We start from the raw sequence: 15980 nt of genomic DNA on the forward strand, positions 1-15980 counted from the left end.
CTTTATTATTATTATTATCATTATGGTCTTTCACATGTTCTGTATTCTAAATATCTTTGTTTCATATTTTCATCTGTTTTCTGAGCACCAGCACAGCAGAGCAATAAACCTGATTCTGATTCTGAGATGATCCCAAGCTGCAACACAGGTTCTTTACACATGCAGGAAATAAGGAGCAGAAATGACTCCACAGCATCTTCATGCAGAAATATATGATTATGTTTGTGAAAAGTGAGCAGACGTGTAGTTTTTCAGTGGAAGTCATCACATGTAGAGATGCAGCACAATATTTTCCCATAATCAGCAGCAACACTGGAGAAACCTTCCAGCACGGTTCATGGTTCCCTGGAGACGCACCAGGCGACAGGCCTGCTGGGCTTCAGATTAGCAGCTTCCTCATCAAGTCCTGAACGGAGCTCAGGAGCTCTGCATGCCAGCCCGCCTCAGAACAATAGCCCATAAACACACCTGGGGGGTCCACTATCAGGAAGGGCCGCGTCTAGACAGGACCAAGGAGGGACCGGGGGCTTCAGGCCTGGCTCTGACGGCGGGGGGGGGTGGGGTCCAGGAGGAATCTGAACCAAAGGCAGATTTCCAGCTGCTCTCTGAATACGAGGCCCAGCGAGCTCCTCTGACAGACACACGTGAGAACTATCACCCCCGTGCTGCCCCGGCAACCCACATCTGTCAGTCAAACACCATCACCTGACCAAACAGGCGGGAGCGAGGAGGAGGAGGAGGAGGAGGAAGAAGAAACCCTCATGTCTGCTGTGGTTGGGTCATCCTGTTCACGATCAAACTTTTCTCAGTCAAACAGAACCCGCTGAGCTCCTTCACACTTAAAGGAGCAGGTCATAAATTCAGTGGACAGCTCAACATAATAATCATCCGTGTGTCGTCCCACCCAGCCGGTCAATCACTTTAACATCCGCTGCATGATGAAGCTCACTGGAGCCGAGACTCATTTCACTCATATCTGCTGCTGAGAGTCAAAGTTAAATCTGCTTTATTCTACTAAAGATATTAGTGTGACTGTTAAATTCAATTAATCCTTAAAGGAGAACTCAAAGTTATCCTCTAAATGTTCTATAATGATAGAAACTACAACACAAACAGAGAACTGGAACATTTTAAACAAATCTTGCAGGCAAAACACAAATTTATAGCAAATTAACGAATTTAAAAAGTGAATCTAGTTAAATTAGTCACATTAGTTCGAAGATGTTTACACTGGGACGAGCACAGCTTCAGATAAATGGTTAGTAATGGTTCGTATTCTCACCACAAACACACCAACACACAACAAAGGCTTCTGCCACGACTTCTGCTTTGGTTTAATCTGCCAACAGCTCACCGGGAAAAAGGTTTAATATTTCATCACCAAACACCACGAAGAACGTGAGATGACAGGAAAAGGTTTCTACGATCAGACGATAAATCACAGACAGTCGGTGCGGTAAACCTTCAGGGTCGCCGTCACACACGGAGGATCAGGTGTTCAGGTGGGAACCGGTCCGATTCATGTTTTCACTGGGACACTACTCCAACCATCGAAGGGCTGATCTGTGTGTGTTTTAATGTTCGTGGGCCAGAGGTGAACACGTCTAGACCACAAGCTGCAGCCCCCCAAAATGCACACCCCACACTCCACTTCCTGTCCCCCGTCCACACACACACACACACACACACACACACACACACACACACACACACACACACACTTGACCTGGCAGGCCACACAACAACAGGAAGTGGCGAGCTGGAGGCAGGAAGTGTGGCAGCGTTGTGGGGCGGGATAACCAGATGCTGCTATAAATAAAACCTCTCTCTCTCTCTCTCTTTCTCTCACTTCCACTCGTCCACTCCTCTTTCTCCTTCCTTCCACTCCCCCCCCCCCCTCCTCCCTTCCTCCTCCTCTTCCTCCTCTCTCGCCACATGCTTTCGTGTAATGGAAATCCGGCTGCGCTGACTTTTACCGCACATTTTCTTCCCTCCTCTACTTTTTTACGTCCACAGAAAAAGAGCAGAAACGTGTTCTGAGTTTGCAGATACATGTTGAATGTTCTCTTCTACACGTACAAACACATTTTGGGGTTTTTTCCCGGCATCACAAAGCTCCTTCAGACGTATGAATGAAGTGTACATTCTGCATATTGTGAGTCTAAACCACATACAGTAACACCGGCTACATTCCCACAGAGGCGACACGGAGGCCTGTTATGTGGCAGGAAAGCAGCGTAAAGAAGTGTGTGAGGAAGGAGGAGTGTTTGGGGGGTGTCGAATAAAGATGATAAAGAAAGCGAGAGGAAATGAGAGAGCAGGAGGGTGAGAGGAGGAGGAAGAGGCTGGGTGAATTCCTCAGAGGGAGCGGTTTGGCTCGGACAAGTTGAAACACACACTGTAACTGACGGAGGAGGCGAGGGAGCGCAGAGAGAGTGAACGAGAGGAGAGGGATGAGGAGGACGAAGAGGAGGAGGAGGAGTATCGGGCCTCAGCGAGGGACAGGCTCCAGCACGCCGGTTTCGACCGCATGGCCCCTCCCGGCGCTGGGAACAGCAAACCCTGTGATTACCCAAAACACACGGGGTCTGACTGGGTCTCTGAGCCAGAGCTGGTCCCCGCTCGGCTGCTCTGGTCTGACAGTCTCTGCTCCACAGTCCACCTTCTCCCCCTGAGGCCAGACCCCCCCCCCGTCCTGTACCTGAAGCCTTGATGAGACCAGTTTGTCTTCTACTAGTTTAGTTTTCACCCAAAAGCGAAACAGAAAAATGCTGACATGCTGCTGCCTCCCCCCACTTAGACACTCAGTTTAACCAAAAGGCACTTGGAAAATTCTTCCTGTGGTTTTCAGTCTAAACTTGACTTCCTCAGCAGGCTGAGGGCACAGACGGCGGGAACCTCGCTCTTGTTATGCTGAGGAAAGAAGACGTTTGGTTTTTCCTCCTTCATCCCTTTAGCTTTAAACCTGGACATGTTCTCGCCTGCTACCGTAACAAATGACCTCTGACAGAAGCTCATCAGCACCTGGACACAGCATCAGAAAAGCTGCACTGCAAACAGCTGCTGATGAACATGTAGAGCAGCTTGTGATGCTTGTGGGTGTTTAGTGGGTCAAGTGGTGAACGTAGACAGCAGAGAGCTCTTCCCTCTGGATGTTCCCCTTCCTGATTTCACTTAGAGGGCACGTCATCGAGACGGAGGCAGAGCAGAGGACATCCTGCTGACAGGACTAACCCTCTGCTCCGCTACACGTATGAATCTACAACATCTCCAGACTTCAAGCAGCTCTGCAACTAGGAGCTTTGTTCAAACATGAAAAATGTTAAAAATGAACAGTGATAATCGTTCACACAATCCAGTAAAATGGATTTTCTGTTAGTAAGAGGCTTTTCTAGGACAAGATGATATCGACACGCTGCAGTCCTAATCGTCAGGCACACACTCCTCTGCTCCCTCCATCCAGAGGTAAAGCAGCACGGAGGAATGCAGCGGCTGCCGGGGAGCCCGGCTCCTGCTAAAACCCCAGCAGGGCAGAACAATAATGCTCTTTTAAACAGCTGAGAGCTGCAACCTGTTTGAAAAGTGGAGCTTTACGGACGTTACAAATGCTGACGAGCCTTTAATCCCGACAGCCGAGGCCGTCTGCGCCCACGGCCCTGAGCCGGGCTGCCCAGGGGCGGCCGGAGAGGCCGGGGGAAGCCAAAGAGGCTCGTCCTGATGGTTCTTGGACTCACCGGCCACACGGAGGGCGCGCTGCACCACCTCTGCAGGTCTATATACATCCAGCTGCAGCTGAACACAAGGAGATGATCCTTGATGGAGCCAAAATAAGGAGCAGCACAAACACTGCACGTCCCTCAGTCATTTACATAACAAGGTGTTTTATGAGCCCTGCCTGTGTGTGTGTGTGTGTGTGTGTGTGTGTCAATATGAACAGAACGTGTGCTCAAAAACCAGTTCAACCTCACCGACTGTTCGACCAGGCTGACAGGTGATGATGCAACGGCGGTTAAACTGGGTTTTCTACTTAAACAGCAAAACATACTGTACTTCTGAACGACACCTGCCTCCCCGACTGTGGACGGTTTTATGGATGTGACGGTCAGTTTGGCTACTTGGACCTGGGCCCACGGGGGGAGGAGGAGGTTTAGAATAACTTTTACAGGACGGTTTGGTAGCTGAGTGGGCAGAGGCTCATGTAGTTGGTACAGATCAGGTCCCGTTGAATGGGAAAGAAGACTTTTCTTTACATTTACAGCCGTAGTGACATGAAACACGTCCCTGAGTCGAGCAGCTGATGATCAGAGATAAAGACGAGCATCAGTGTTTCTGCTTCACCGAGGGACACCCCCCTCCTGAAAAACAACAGTGTGTGTTTGTCCCAGCTGTGTCCGTACAGCCCTCTCCTCCCCCCACACTCACATTCCTGATTGTGGCATTTCTTAACTGTGTCAACGAGTCCGAGGGGGGGTGGAAACAACCTGATAAAAAAAAAAAAAGAGGAAAAATGGCGGAAAAGCACACGCGTGTGGGGGGGTGGGGGGGGTGCATATGGTATTATTCCATATAAACGCAGACGCTAAAATGAGATGGTGTGGAGAGGTGGTGTCCTGATGTCTGAGGGGGGTGGGGGCACTTCCACAACCCCTCGCTAAAAGTGGCACTTAGCAGCTCCCTTCATGTGTTTAGCCACTAATTAAAACCCCTCGGGGGGTCGACGGGCCACACGCACCGAACCGAACATCAGCTGCAGGAAGTTCAGAGCAAAAAGACGCACGAGGAGGCACATTTATCATCTGTGTAGAGTCATGTGACAGCAGGTGATGGAGACGTCCGTGTCATGACGCCGACTTCTCTGTTTACTGTGGCTGTTTGTCTGGAGATGATCTCTCATCACAGTCACCTTCCTGCACCATCACGTCACTAAATAAACACCAGAGATGTTAATCGGACTGAAAAGTGTCCTGAAACATGCGGGAAGTCTCTCCCATCACAACAAAAACCTGCCAAACATCAAGTCATCTGAGGATAAAAGAGAGTAAGACAGGCAGATGAAGCTGCAGGTCGGTCACACCTGGTGGAAACCTGAAGTCTTTCCTCTTTGTAAAACCTCTGATATGTTTTTTTCATACTGCTGCTATTTATCTCATCTTGCTTCCTCTGTGCTCACGTCTGAAGGTTTTATTCTTTATCTTGTCTGTTTTTACTTTTGGTTTTGTCGAGCACTTTGTAATAAATGTACCACTGAAGTTTCCTATCATCATTATAAATAAAGTTAAAGTGGAGCTCAGTCTGTCAAAGGTTAAAGAGTCTGTGAGCAGCTCAGCAGGTTCAGTTACAGACTCTCTGCTAACTGACTCACACGCCGAGTTTTCTGCTGATAACACTGTGTGTCATCTCATTTATGGAGAACCACAGAAATTCCCACGGGCGGCAAACTACACACCAGCATCATGATGTCAGTGTGAGAAGTTCAGGAGGAGCTCCATCAGATTCCTCTATGTGCTTTTAAACAGTACAACAGCATTTAAACTGGTTTGAACTGGTGAAACAAACTACGAGCTCATCAACTAATCTGAAGAATAACCACCAAAACCTGCAGCGCTCAGACTACAACACGTCAGTGGAGCGTTCGGCACAGAGGCAGACTGAAGGCGACCTCTTACCCTGGGCTGGTGGCAGCTCTGACTGCGCCCGACGGGCATGGTGGGCGGTGTGGGAGGAGAAACTGACCCCCCGGCACTGCGGAGCACCGCCAGCCAGATGCAGCGGGGTTCAGGGGAGCTGCAGTCCACCCCCACCGGGTTCTGGAAGCTCCAGTCGGACCCGGCCGGCGCAGGGCACGGGAGCATGGCGGCGGGCATCGGGGCGTGGAGTCTGCTCAGATCCGCATCCCTCACCGCCCACATGGGCTGCTCACACACTGTGCACGAGGCCGTGGACGACGTCCAGATGCAGAAACACAGACGCGATCACGCCGACAGACGACCGGCGGTTCAGTGGAACTTTAGTGGGATCCCGCGGTCACTCAGGAGTCTGAAGCTCCCGTCCTCCGGCTCCAGTCCATCGCCGTCACAAACTTTAATCCCACCGGTTCCACATCACAGCCTCTCGCTCCTGACCTCCGGGAGTCAGCTCTCCGGGCCGCTCACACACACTCTGACAGGCTGAGAGGCCAGAGGCGGCGGGGGGCAGCAGATGGAGGAGTGTGTGTGGCAGCAGGGATCAGAGGTAGGTCTGGTTTCACTACAGACACACACACAGAACGACTGACAGCGGCCCTCCCGACGGTGTCCGGTGATGTTCTGCATACAAAGCCACTCTGTCCACCCCCAAAACACTGTGCTGTCCCAGAGGGCTGGATCCTCTGTCACTCCTCCCTCCCACTGCCCTCCCTCTCTCCCTCTCTCCCTCCCTCTCTCTCTCTTTCTCCTCTGTATCTCTACTGCCAAACAAATCCCTTCATCTCGCTCTCATCTCTAACCCAGACTCTGCCTCATCCCTCCTTCTCTCTTCTGCTTTCTCTTCCTCAGGCCAAACCCCTCGCTCTCCGCCTCCACACCGGCAGACAAACAAAGGTGCCGTACGGTAAACTGGAAACTTTACTCCAGAAACACGGACATCACTGAGGCCAAGACGAAGGAGGCGAGGTGGGGGGGTCCAGCTCCAGATGGAGATATCTCCTGTGGGCTGCTGCCGATCCACTAAATCCACTGTAGATCTCTGCTGTGCTGTGTACAGAGGAGGCCCGCTGGCTGCACGTGTGCTGCATGTGTGTGTGTGTGTGTGTGTGTGTGTGTGTGCAGCACAAACACAGCGACAAAGCTGTGATCCCGGCGCTAAACTCCACAAAAGCCGGCCCTACCTCCGCCGCCTCCCCTCCACCCAGAGGGGAGACAAACAAAAAAGAGAGCGAGAGAGAAAGAGGCCAATTTGAAGCACAAAAAGAAAAGAAAACATTCCCCTCAATGCTGCGTTCACTGTCTCACTCCCGTCTTTTCTGTCTGCTTCAGAGGGGAAAACACAGAGGAGGGAGGACGACCAGGAGAAAATGGAAAAAGCTGAAGGACGAGAAGGAGAGCGCTCTGAAAATAAAACCGCTGCTTCTGGATGTCAACATGACCTCTTTATGAAAGCTCTACTCCCCCTCACACACACACAGTGACACCTAAACACCACACCACTAAATCAGTCAGAGAGGACCCTCCTCCGGCCCCGCACAGTTCTCACCAAACCGCCGGCCGCCCAGCACCGGCGTGAAAGCGGCGCACAGGTGACCGTGTTGTTGCAGCTCATCCCTGCACATCCGTTGGCACTGAGGTTAGACAGGTTTCACCTGCTGCTCAGCGGGGCAGGTACGAACTCGCCCGGGGAGGCCGCCGCACACGCAGACTGTACCCTCTGGATACGCCGACGAGAACACACACACCAGGCTCCCAGCCAGTAAAAGAAAGGAGACTCTGGGCCATCAGCATGAGAACAACCGGAGGGATCAATAATAGGATGAGCTCATATTTCACACTTCTAATCTCAGGATTATAATCTCACGAGTGGCATCGCTGTGATCCGTCTGTGTTGTTTATGGGAACAGAAGGCAGCCTGAGGCCACATCACACACAACAGGAACACTAAAGTCATCTTCCTACTGAGCGGTGCTGCTTTAAAAGGGTCATTCCACCACTTTTCCTCATCAGGTCCAGACTTTATTAAAGGACCACTTCAAGTTGTGTCGTCGCACTCACAGGTGAGATGAGGAGCCCGTCGTCATGGAGATAAAGGAAGAACCTGAAGTCACAGTCCTTCATTGGTAACACTCTTTTTAAAGGACCCTCAAAGACGTTATCGTTAAGAGAGACGGAGCAGAAGAGAGTGTTGGTGACGTGTGGAGGGTTTTTAGCTCTTGTTTTACTGCCGTGATCAAACAGAAAATGACTCTAACATCAGTCCGGCCCTTAAAGGCTGCTGCTCACACCACAGCAGGCTGGAGAACAAAGACTTCTACTGCTCATGAGCTCCTCTTTGGTCCTGAAGCTGAACACAGTTAGTCCTCTTTTCAACAACAGACTCCTTCAGGAGGATCCACTTCATCCCTGGTTAGTGTACAGAGCCAGCACACTTTCACTAACACACACACACACACACACACACACACACTGAGTCACAGCAGAGTATAAATACACTGGGCTGTGTAATTAGGGCTCCTCATAAAGTCAGAGGGCTGTGGCTGTGGGGGGGGTTTCTCCTCGCTCAGTGGGACCGCCCTGTGGAGAGACGACCGGCTCGCCAGGAGGAGGTCCGGCTCTTCTCCAGGAGGGGGAGACCACACCCGAGAACGCGGAGGGGATCCAGACAAGAGTTTCATATCTGAAAACACACAAGCGCTCCTTTTCACAGCCGAGCGGGGAGTTCATATCACAGTTTTCACAATCACAGTTAGCTTTGGCTCGGAGGGAGCAGGGCCTAATTTGGAAACAAAAGCTCTCTGTCCGTCCCGCTCCCTCTCTCACTCCCTTTCTCTTTCTCCTTTTCATGAACCGTGGAGGCATTTACAGAAAGAGGAGGGCGAGCGTGAAGAGGAGGAAAAAAGAGAGGTTGACACAAGAGAAACACACAAAAGGGGGTTAAGTTACAGTTTACATGGAGGCCACACAGTCACACATGAAGAGCTGTGACAACAGCACACCCTCCTCCCCCCCAACCAGTGACCCGCATCGCCTCCTGTTGGCGGAGACGAGCCCGAGCAGGCCGATCACCATCCATCCCTCCCTCCCTCCCTCCCTCCCTCCCTCCTCCCTCCTCCCTCCTCCCGTGGGCTTCACGTCCACACACCTCCCTCATCGACACCGAGACAACGCAGACTTCATATTATCAGAACCTGGCAGATCAGAGCTCCTGAAGTCAGAAATCAGAGGCAGACACGCGCCGCTGCCTCCTCCCCCCTCCGCTCTGATAACAAACAGTGGAAAGTGAGAGGGGTGAGGAGGGAGGGAGGGAGGGAGGGAGGGAGGAGGGTGATGCAGGGCTGCCGGTGTAACGGACAGATTAGTTTGGTGATATGTTTTAATCCCCTTAACACTCATGACATGACCGCGGGCCAAAAGATTTACACACACAGATCAGACCTCCCTCCCCCCTGTTTTTCCACTGCGGCTGCCTCCCAAGACAAAACAGAGATCAGCCCGTCCCTGCTGCGCTAAAACACTCGAGGTGTGAGAGGGAGGAAGAGGCTGGCAGGAAACACCGAGGGAGGAGGAGAGCGAAGAGAGTCAGACTGCTGAGTGTCGTTTCCTCCAAACACACGGGGTCAGCACAGGACGGCCTGTGGCCCCCGCTCACCACCACACTGACACAGCAGAGCCAAGACAGAGATGGAGAGCGTTAAAACACACACAGCAGAACCAGCAGAACCAGCAGAACCAGCAGAAGCTGCAGGCTCAGAGTGTGAATCCTGTCCACTGGACTGGAGAGAAGACACACTCAACATGTGGCACCAGAGGCCTCGTGTCCACACGCTGCTGCTGTACAAGATCATGCAAACCGGGCTGCAAACACTGCAGGACGCACCGAGGACGACTGTGGGGGGGAGGGAGAGAATAAAAACATGCTTTAACTGCAGAAAAGGAGCCTCTAAAATATTCAGATGAAACAATCTGTCTGTTTTTATATTTAAGGGTCAATTATGTATTTATCCCTGCTGTCTTTTAGATCTATTCACTCACACCAGTGTCCTGATACAACCGCAGTGATGATCAACGTCTTGAATCCTGATCAAAGAGCACAAGAATCAGCCTCCACGTTTTCAATAAGCACCTCTACGATCTGTCTTTAGAAACTATTGATCCTCCCCGTCTAGACAGACATTATCAGTAATCTGTCAAAGTGGATTCTGCAAAACAAAAAAAAAAGAAAAGTGAAAGGACGCAGCTGTTTTAAGCTGGTTAATTTTAACTTTAATCTCCAGTAAATCCTCCTGACACACGGTGCAGCTGCAGCCAGCGGCCACTAGAGGGCGGCTACAACACAGAGAGGAGCAGCAGGGTGTGTGTGTGTATGTGTGTGTGTGTGTGTGTGTGTGTGTCACAGAGGTCACACCTGCTGGGGGCTTTAAGGTGGAAAGTCCAGAGACGAGAGCAGGTGGACGCAGAGACGAAATGTGTGAAGGTCAGATATCCCATCAGCCCACAGCTGAGGGGAGCTGGGTGGTCCCCCCCCACCCCACCCTGTCCGCACCCCCCCCCCTGGACTGAGCAGGACTGATAGAACAACAACAACAACAATGCACAGATTACCCCTCCTGCAGGATTAGAGCGGTTAAGGTAGCCCACCTGACCATGTGCTCCTCCACAGGAAGCCAACACATTACACACACATTCTCTAGGTGTGTGTGTGTGTGTGTGTGTGTGTGTGTGTGTGTGTCAGTGCCATGTGAATCCTGTCAGCGAGGATTCTTTTCTTAAATAATCAATTATTCTTTTAATTGAGTAAAACACACAGTCAGTTTCCACAAACACGAGGCGACACCTTCAAATGTCGCTTCCACGGTTAACGCTAATTGATCTGAACTTGTGAAGCACCTTTCTGGTCATTACGCCAGATTCACCCGTTCACTAATCAATCACAGAGGAGGAGCCTGTTCTTCACAGTCAGATCAACCCGACCAGCAGCGTCAGATCCAAACATTTCACTTTACTATCAGAGAAAAAGCAGCAAATCTACAACAGCGAGAAGCCGAACGAGTAAAGTTTTGCTCAGAAAATCACTTTTAAACAATTATTTGAAATGATCAAAAAGATCTTTCCATCTGGGGGGAGGAAGGGGGGGGGGCACACGGACAGATACACTCTAATTACCCCCCCTACACTGACGGCACAGAGCCGCCCGGAGGCTCAATGGAAGCACATTAACACACATTCACTTCCACACATGTGGGTCAGAGTCGTGGTGAGTGGATGAATTATTAAATGATATTAACTCAGGCTGCATTAAAAAAAAGAACCAGACTGACGGCACATCGTGTGTGAGCTCACTGAACATACAGAGACAGGTGTGTGTGTGTGTGTGTGTGTGTGTGTGTGTGTGTGATACTGACAGAACCACAGGCGGACACACACCCATTATGTTTCCAGTAAGTGGGGAGATGCAGCTCCACTTTAACCTAATGAGCAGGGAGTGTCTCTGCAAGAGAAGAGACGACTCCTGAGTGTCAGGAAACATCTCTGTGGCTGAAGACAGTAGTTCCTCTGAAAACATACAGAAACCAAACTACTAATACTGATGTTACTGTTAATAAAACTTCTCTCCTGATTTATCAGCTCAGTGAACAGTTTCTGCTCTCAGTCTCTAGTTTACTGTCTTCTTCAGCACAGCAGGACGTTCATGTAGTCAGTTATGGTCCATTTAGAGGAAGATACACCAGGAAGAGGGTCACTGACCAATCAGAGGAGGTCTTCCTGGAACGTATGGCTCCAAAAAAACAAGATGGCGACGCCCATAGAGCCAAACTCAGGCTTCAAAATGGCGTCACACAGTCTGGTACAAAGTTCAGCGTGACCTGCTGACGGCACGAGGTGAAAAGTTAAGGGACCAAAGTTCTTCCAGTTCATTCTTGTGATCGAGGAGTTCTTTCAGTAAAAAGCAGAGATGTTAACCTCATGGTGGCGCTAGAGGGACAGTCAGAGATCATCAACAGCTAGTTACCTTTAGCCACATTAACATTAATGAGTTAGAAGAGTCGTTAACCAAACGGGGACGTTTGACTAAACTAAATAAACTCAGTGATGGAGGTGTCTAACCTCTGAGCGGATCAATGATCTTCCTTCAGTCTGCAGGGTGTCATGCTCCATTTTGACACCTGATGACACTCAGTCGCCCATCACCCCCATGCTGACGGTTGCCATGACAACCAGCGGAAAAAAAAAACAAACCCTGCAGGGAGACGAGCTCGACGTTTTTACGCTCGTTATGGATCCGAGATCATCAGCTCGTCTGCAGAAACATGCATCATGGCGTTAATTCTGATCGGCAGCAGCCAGTGAGCAGCACAAACAGGAAGAACAAACCCCCACAGACGGCGTTTGTCTTCCCGTCACGCTGAAGAGACGAGACAGCGAGAAAACTCGACTCTAAACAAATGTGTTCCAGTTAAAGCTGTGAAACCTCCTCAGTCCCAGCCGCAACCTTAGCAGCTGGGTCCTGTCAGGTGACCCCCCAGCTGTGAGTGTGTGTGCCGTACACACCGTGAGGCCTTAACATCAGGCCCAATGACGACATCTGGCAAAGAGCTAACCCTGCTCCTCTTGCAGCCCCCCCCCCTCCACTGTGCTGACCACAACCGCTGGGAGCAATCAGAGCGTCACGTCTGAACTCTGCTGCAATAAGAGCCAACCCCCCCCCCCCCCCCCCTCTCTCTTTCCCTTTTCTCTTCTCTCTCTTTGCAGCAGAAAACCACAGGGCTCCAGCAGGCCTCTCCACCCCCCCCTGAGTCTACGTCTGGGCAGCCATACCTCTCCCTGGCTGCCTCCCTCCCCCTCTACAAGCCCAGATGTATATATTTAGCTCATCTCCGCCTCCGTGTAATTAACAGATGAAAATTATAACTTTGGGACAGGGGGGGTGACGTCGTTGTTCTCCTTGGCTGAAGATGGAGGCCCGAACCCAGGCAGCGCTCCAGCATGTGGGGCGTGGTGGAGGCCGTGCAGAGCAGAGCCAGGGAGGGGGGAGGAGAGAGCAGGGCTGCAGAGTGGAGTCTGGGTGTTTATTAGAGCAGGCGAGATGGCCTGCCTGCCTCCAACAGCCCTGCAGTTTCCATTTGAGGTCATCTGGTTTTTACATTCCTGCCATGCACCAGCGCTCACACCACGCCGACGAAGTCCACATCGCTCTGCCTGCCCTGAATCCTCCAGTCCTCCAGTGTGGGGGTGTGGAGCGGCCATTTAGGGAGCTCTCAGAGCGGCGAGGAATAGTTTCACTTCATCAGAAATACTCTAAATGAGGGTCCCACCGACGGAGAGGGATCATCTGGGAGTCTGAGGATCACGTCTGCTGATGTGAAAGTATCTGAGGGTTGCTGGTTTACACAGAAGTCCTGGAGCACGACGGCCGGCTCTCAGCACAGCGCGGCGAATTCAGGACATCTACAAGGTTCAAGGTTTCACCAAGTTCCCAATATTCCCGTGAGACCGTCCTGAATTCCAATCTGTCTTCAAGCCCTCGTGACTCTCTGCAGGCTCAAACTGACCTCGTTAACAAACAGTGCCGCTGGGCAAAACACACACACACACACACTCACACACACAACATAATCAATTACCGTGTGACCTCTGAGGCCGACAAATCAAATCTTCCCTCCTGTAAAATCTGCATTTTCTGCATCACGTGATGCAAAGGCCAAAGCAAAACGTGAAAAAGCGAAATTCGTCTGGCGTTTTAGATGATCCACATCCAAACACCACCACCACCCCTCCTCCTCCTCCTCCTCCTCCTCCTCCTCCTCCTCCTCCTCCTCCTCCATCATGTCTTGTACAGATACCGTCTGGTGTATTGTGAATACAGGAGGATCGCCCACCTTATCGTCTCATCTGCCCTCTGCTTCCTGTTGACACTCGGCTGCAGAGGGACATCTCCTCTGTGTGTGTGTGTGTGTGTGTGTGTGTGTGTGTCCGCTGACCTCTGAGTGTGTGTTTAATATAATGATGAGACACATATGATGCCATTTTGGCTCTTTAGCCTCTGTCACTGTGGACACTGCTCAGAGTCTGACTGTCCGGCCTGCAGAGATAAACTGTCCTCTGTGCTCTCATGACTTCTATCACCCCAGAAAAAAAGGGTCAGACGTGCCGCCTCAAGGCATTGTGGGTCTCTCTCTCACACACACACACACACACACACGTTCTCAGTCTGTTATCCAGATGAGAGACACACTGGCTCTGCTTAGAGCACTAATAGAAACATAGCGTCCTCTTAGTTTTCACTCTGTAAACTGAGCGAGTGGAGAAGACGAGGGGGGGGGGGGGGTACAGAAACAAACCTTTTATGGCACAAACTCACATTCCTCCTGCTTTAAAGATGACATGTAGCTCACAGAGGCATTCTTAAAAAGCACAGCGGAGTCAAAAGGAAAGTGTGTGACGGCTGCACTTGTCAGAGAAAACCAGCAGAATGAGAGCAGTTTACCGAAGGAGACTCCTGAGAGGAGATGACCAAAGAAGGTAAGAGATCAAAGCACAAGTCACGAGAAGAAACACAGTTAGGGAGCGAAAGAGAGAAACTCCCCCTTCGACGAAGACGGCGACACGGAGAGCAGGAGGAAGAAGCAGCGAGAGATTCCCGGTGAGTGTGTGTGAGTGTTCCTCAGGATCACTGTGGACTGTGAACGTCCCACTAAATAAACCTGCTGAGCTTCAAACACACCGACAGCACGACACGGTGGAGCACAGGGACGCTCACACACACAACTCAGACACATACGGCTGGTTTAATCTGAGTTAATTGTTCAGTGTGTGTCTTCAGGTTAACTGTCCCGGGAAACAGATGCAACTAAATAAAGTTAGTTTTTTTAATCTAATAGAGACGATGACATTTAAGATGGTTCCAGCACGTCGGGCTGCTCAGGGACTTTAGAGCGACTGCTAACTTTGTACTTTGTTGGGCTTTTACACGCAAACACACAGATGTCAGTATCACAGATGTGGAACTACAATAAAACACACACACACACACACACACACTAATCTGTTTGTAAAGCAGCTTTTCTGGTTGTCGGCCATGACGGTTCTGTGGATGTGACTTCTTTAACTGAACGAGCCTCAAATGTCCCTGTTAGGAAAAATAAGTCCTTTAAAACATTTCTGTTTCTGCCCAAATTACACAAACATGACCCCCCCCCCCCCCCCACACACACACACACACACACACACCACCGTGTTATCCTCTGAGAGAATCTCAGGGAGCATGTAAACAGAGGTCGGACCAGCAGGCATCAGGAAAACCACAGCGCTCCATCTCTTCCCAGCATCCCCGGCTCCTCATTAGCTTCCTGATAATCTCTGTCCCGTGGTTCTACCGGCCTGTCAAGACAACCCCCCCCCCTCGAGACCGCAGACAACCAGACAGAAAGACACCACCGATACGAGATCGTTGATTCGGTCGGTGGTGAATCCATCCTCCAGTTTTCTCCATAACTGAACGTAATGACTTTAAGCCAATATGGCCGCTCCACCTCGGAGTGACTTCCTGTACCTAACTACGACCTCCACTGACTCCAGTCTGACTGACATTAAGACACAGTTAGAGATCACTGATGCGGCGTGCAGCCCGTCTGAAGCGGCCACGCCCACTCAGGGGACAGGAAGTGATGGTGACACCTGCTGCAGGTAGTTTAAAAGATGGAGATGCTGATCAGGCACTGAGGGGCATTATGGGAAACGAGGGATTGATCGTTTTAGGATGTCAAGTTGAACTAAAGACTAAACGTCAGGAGGCTTCTGATGTTATTATTTTGAGCTTTTGACCTTTTTTATGCACCTCTCACCCCCCCATATGAAGCACTGAATAGGTGGAGGGATATCTTCAGGTGATCAGGCTCTCCTGTTGCTCGCCTTCACGTTCCATTGCTTCACTGTGTGCTGGCTGTCACGCTGGCATCGCTCTCCCCCCACGACTCATGGGGATTCAGTGGATTTTGTTATCTTCTGAGGCCCTTTTCTCCTCACCCCCTCCTCCCCCGTCTCCCTCACATTCCAGTGCGATCCCTGCTGTTCCTAAAAAGCCGGCTGCACAGTTGGTTGGAGCGAGACACAGCGCAGCATTCAGCGCTCTGCAGACGCTCCTATCGCCGCGGCAAAAAATGTAAACAAGATGAGGACGCTCTGCAAAAATGTGCCCACGTGAGGCGAAGACACGAGGAAGACAAAACAAGACGCAGGGTCAGACAGCAGCCCCCGCTTCACCCCCCCGTGGGCCCTGCTGCACTCAGCCACAGG

This window comes from Pempheris klunzingeri, chromosome 17 (assembly GCF_042242105.1).
Source record: "Pempheris klunzingeri isolate RE-2024b chromosome 17, fPemKlu1.hap1, whole genome shotgun sequence".
NCBI lineage: Eukaryota > Metazoa > Chordata > Actinopteri > Acropomatiformes > Pempheridae > Pempheris > Pempheris klunzingeri.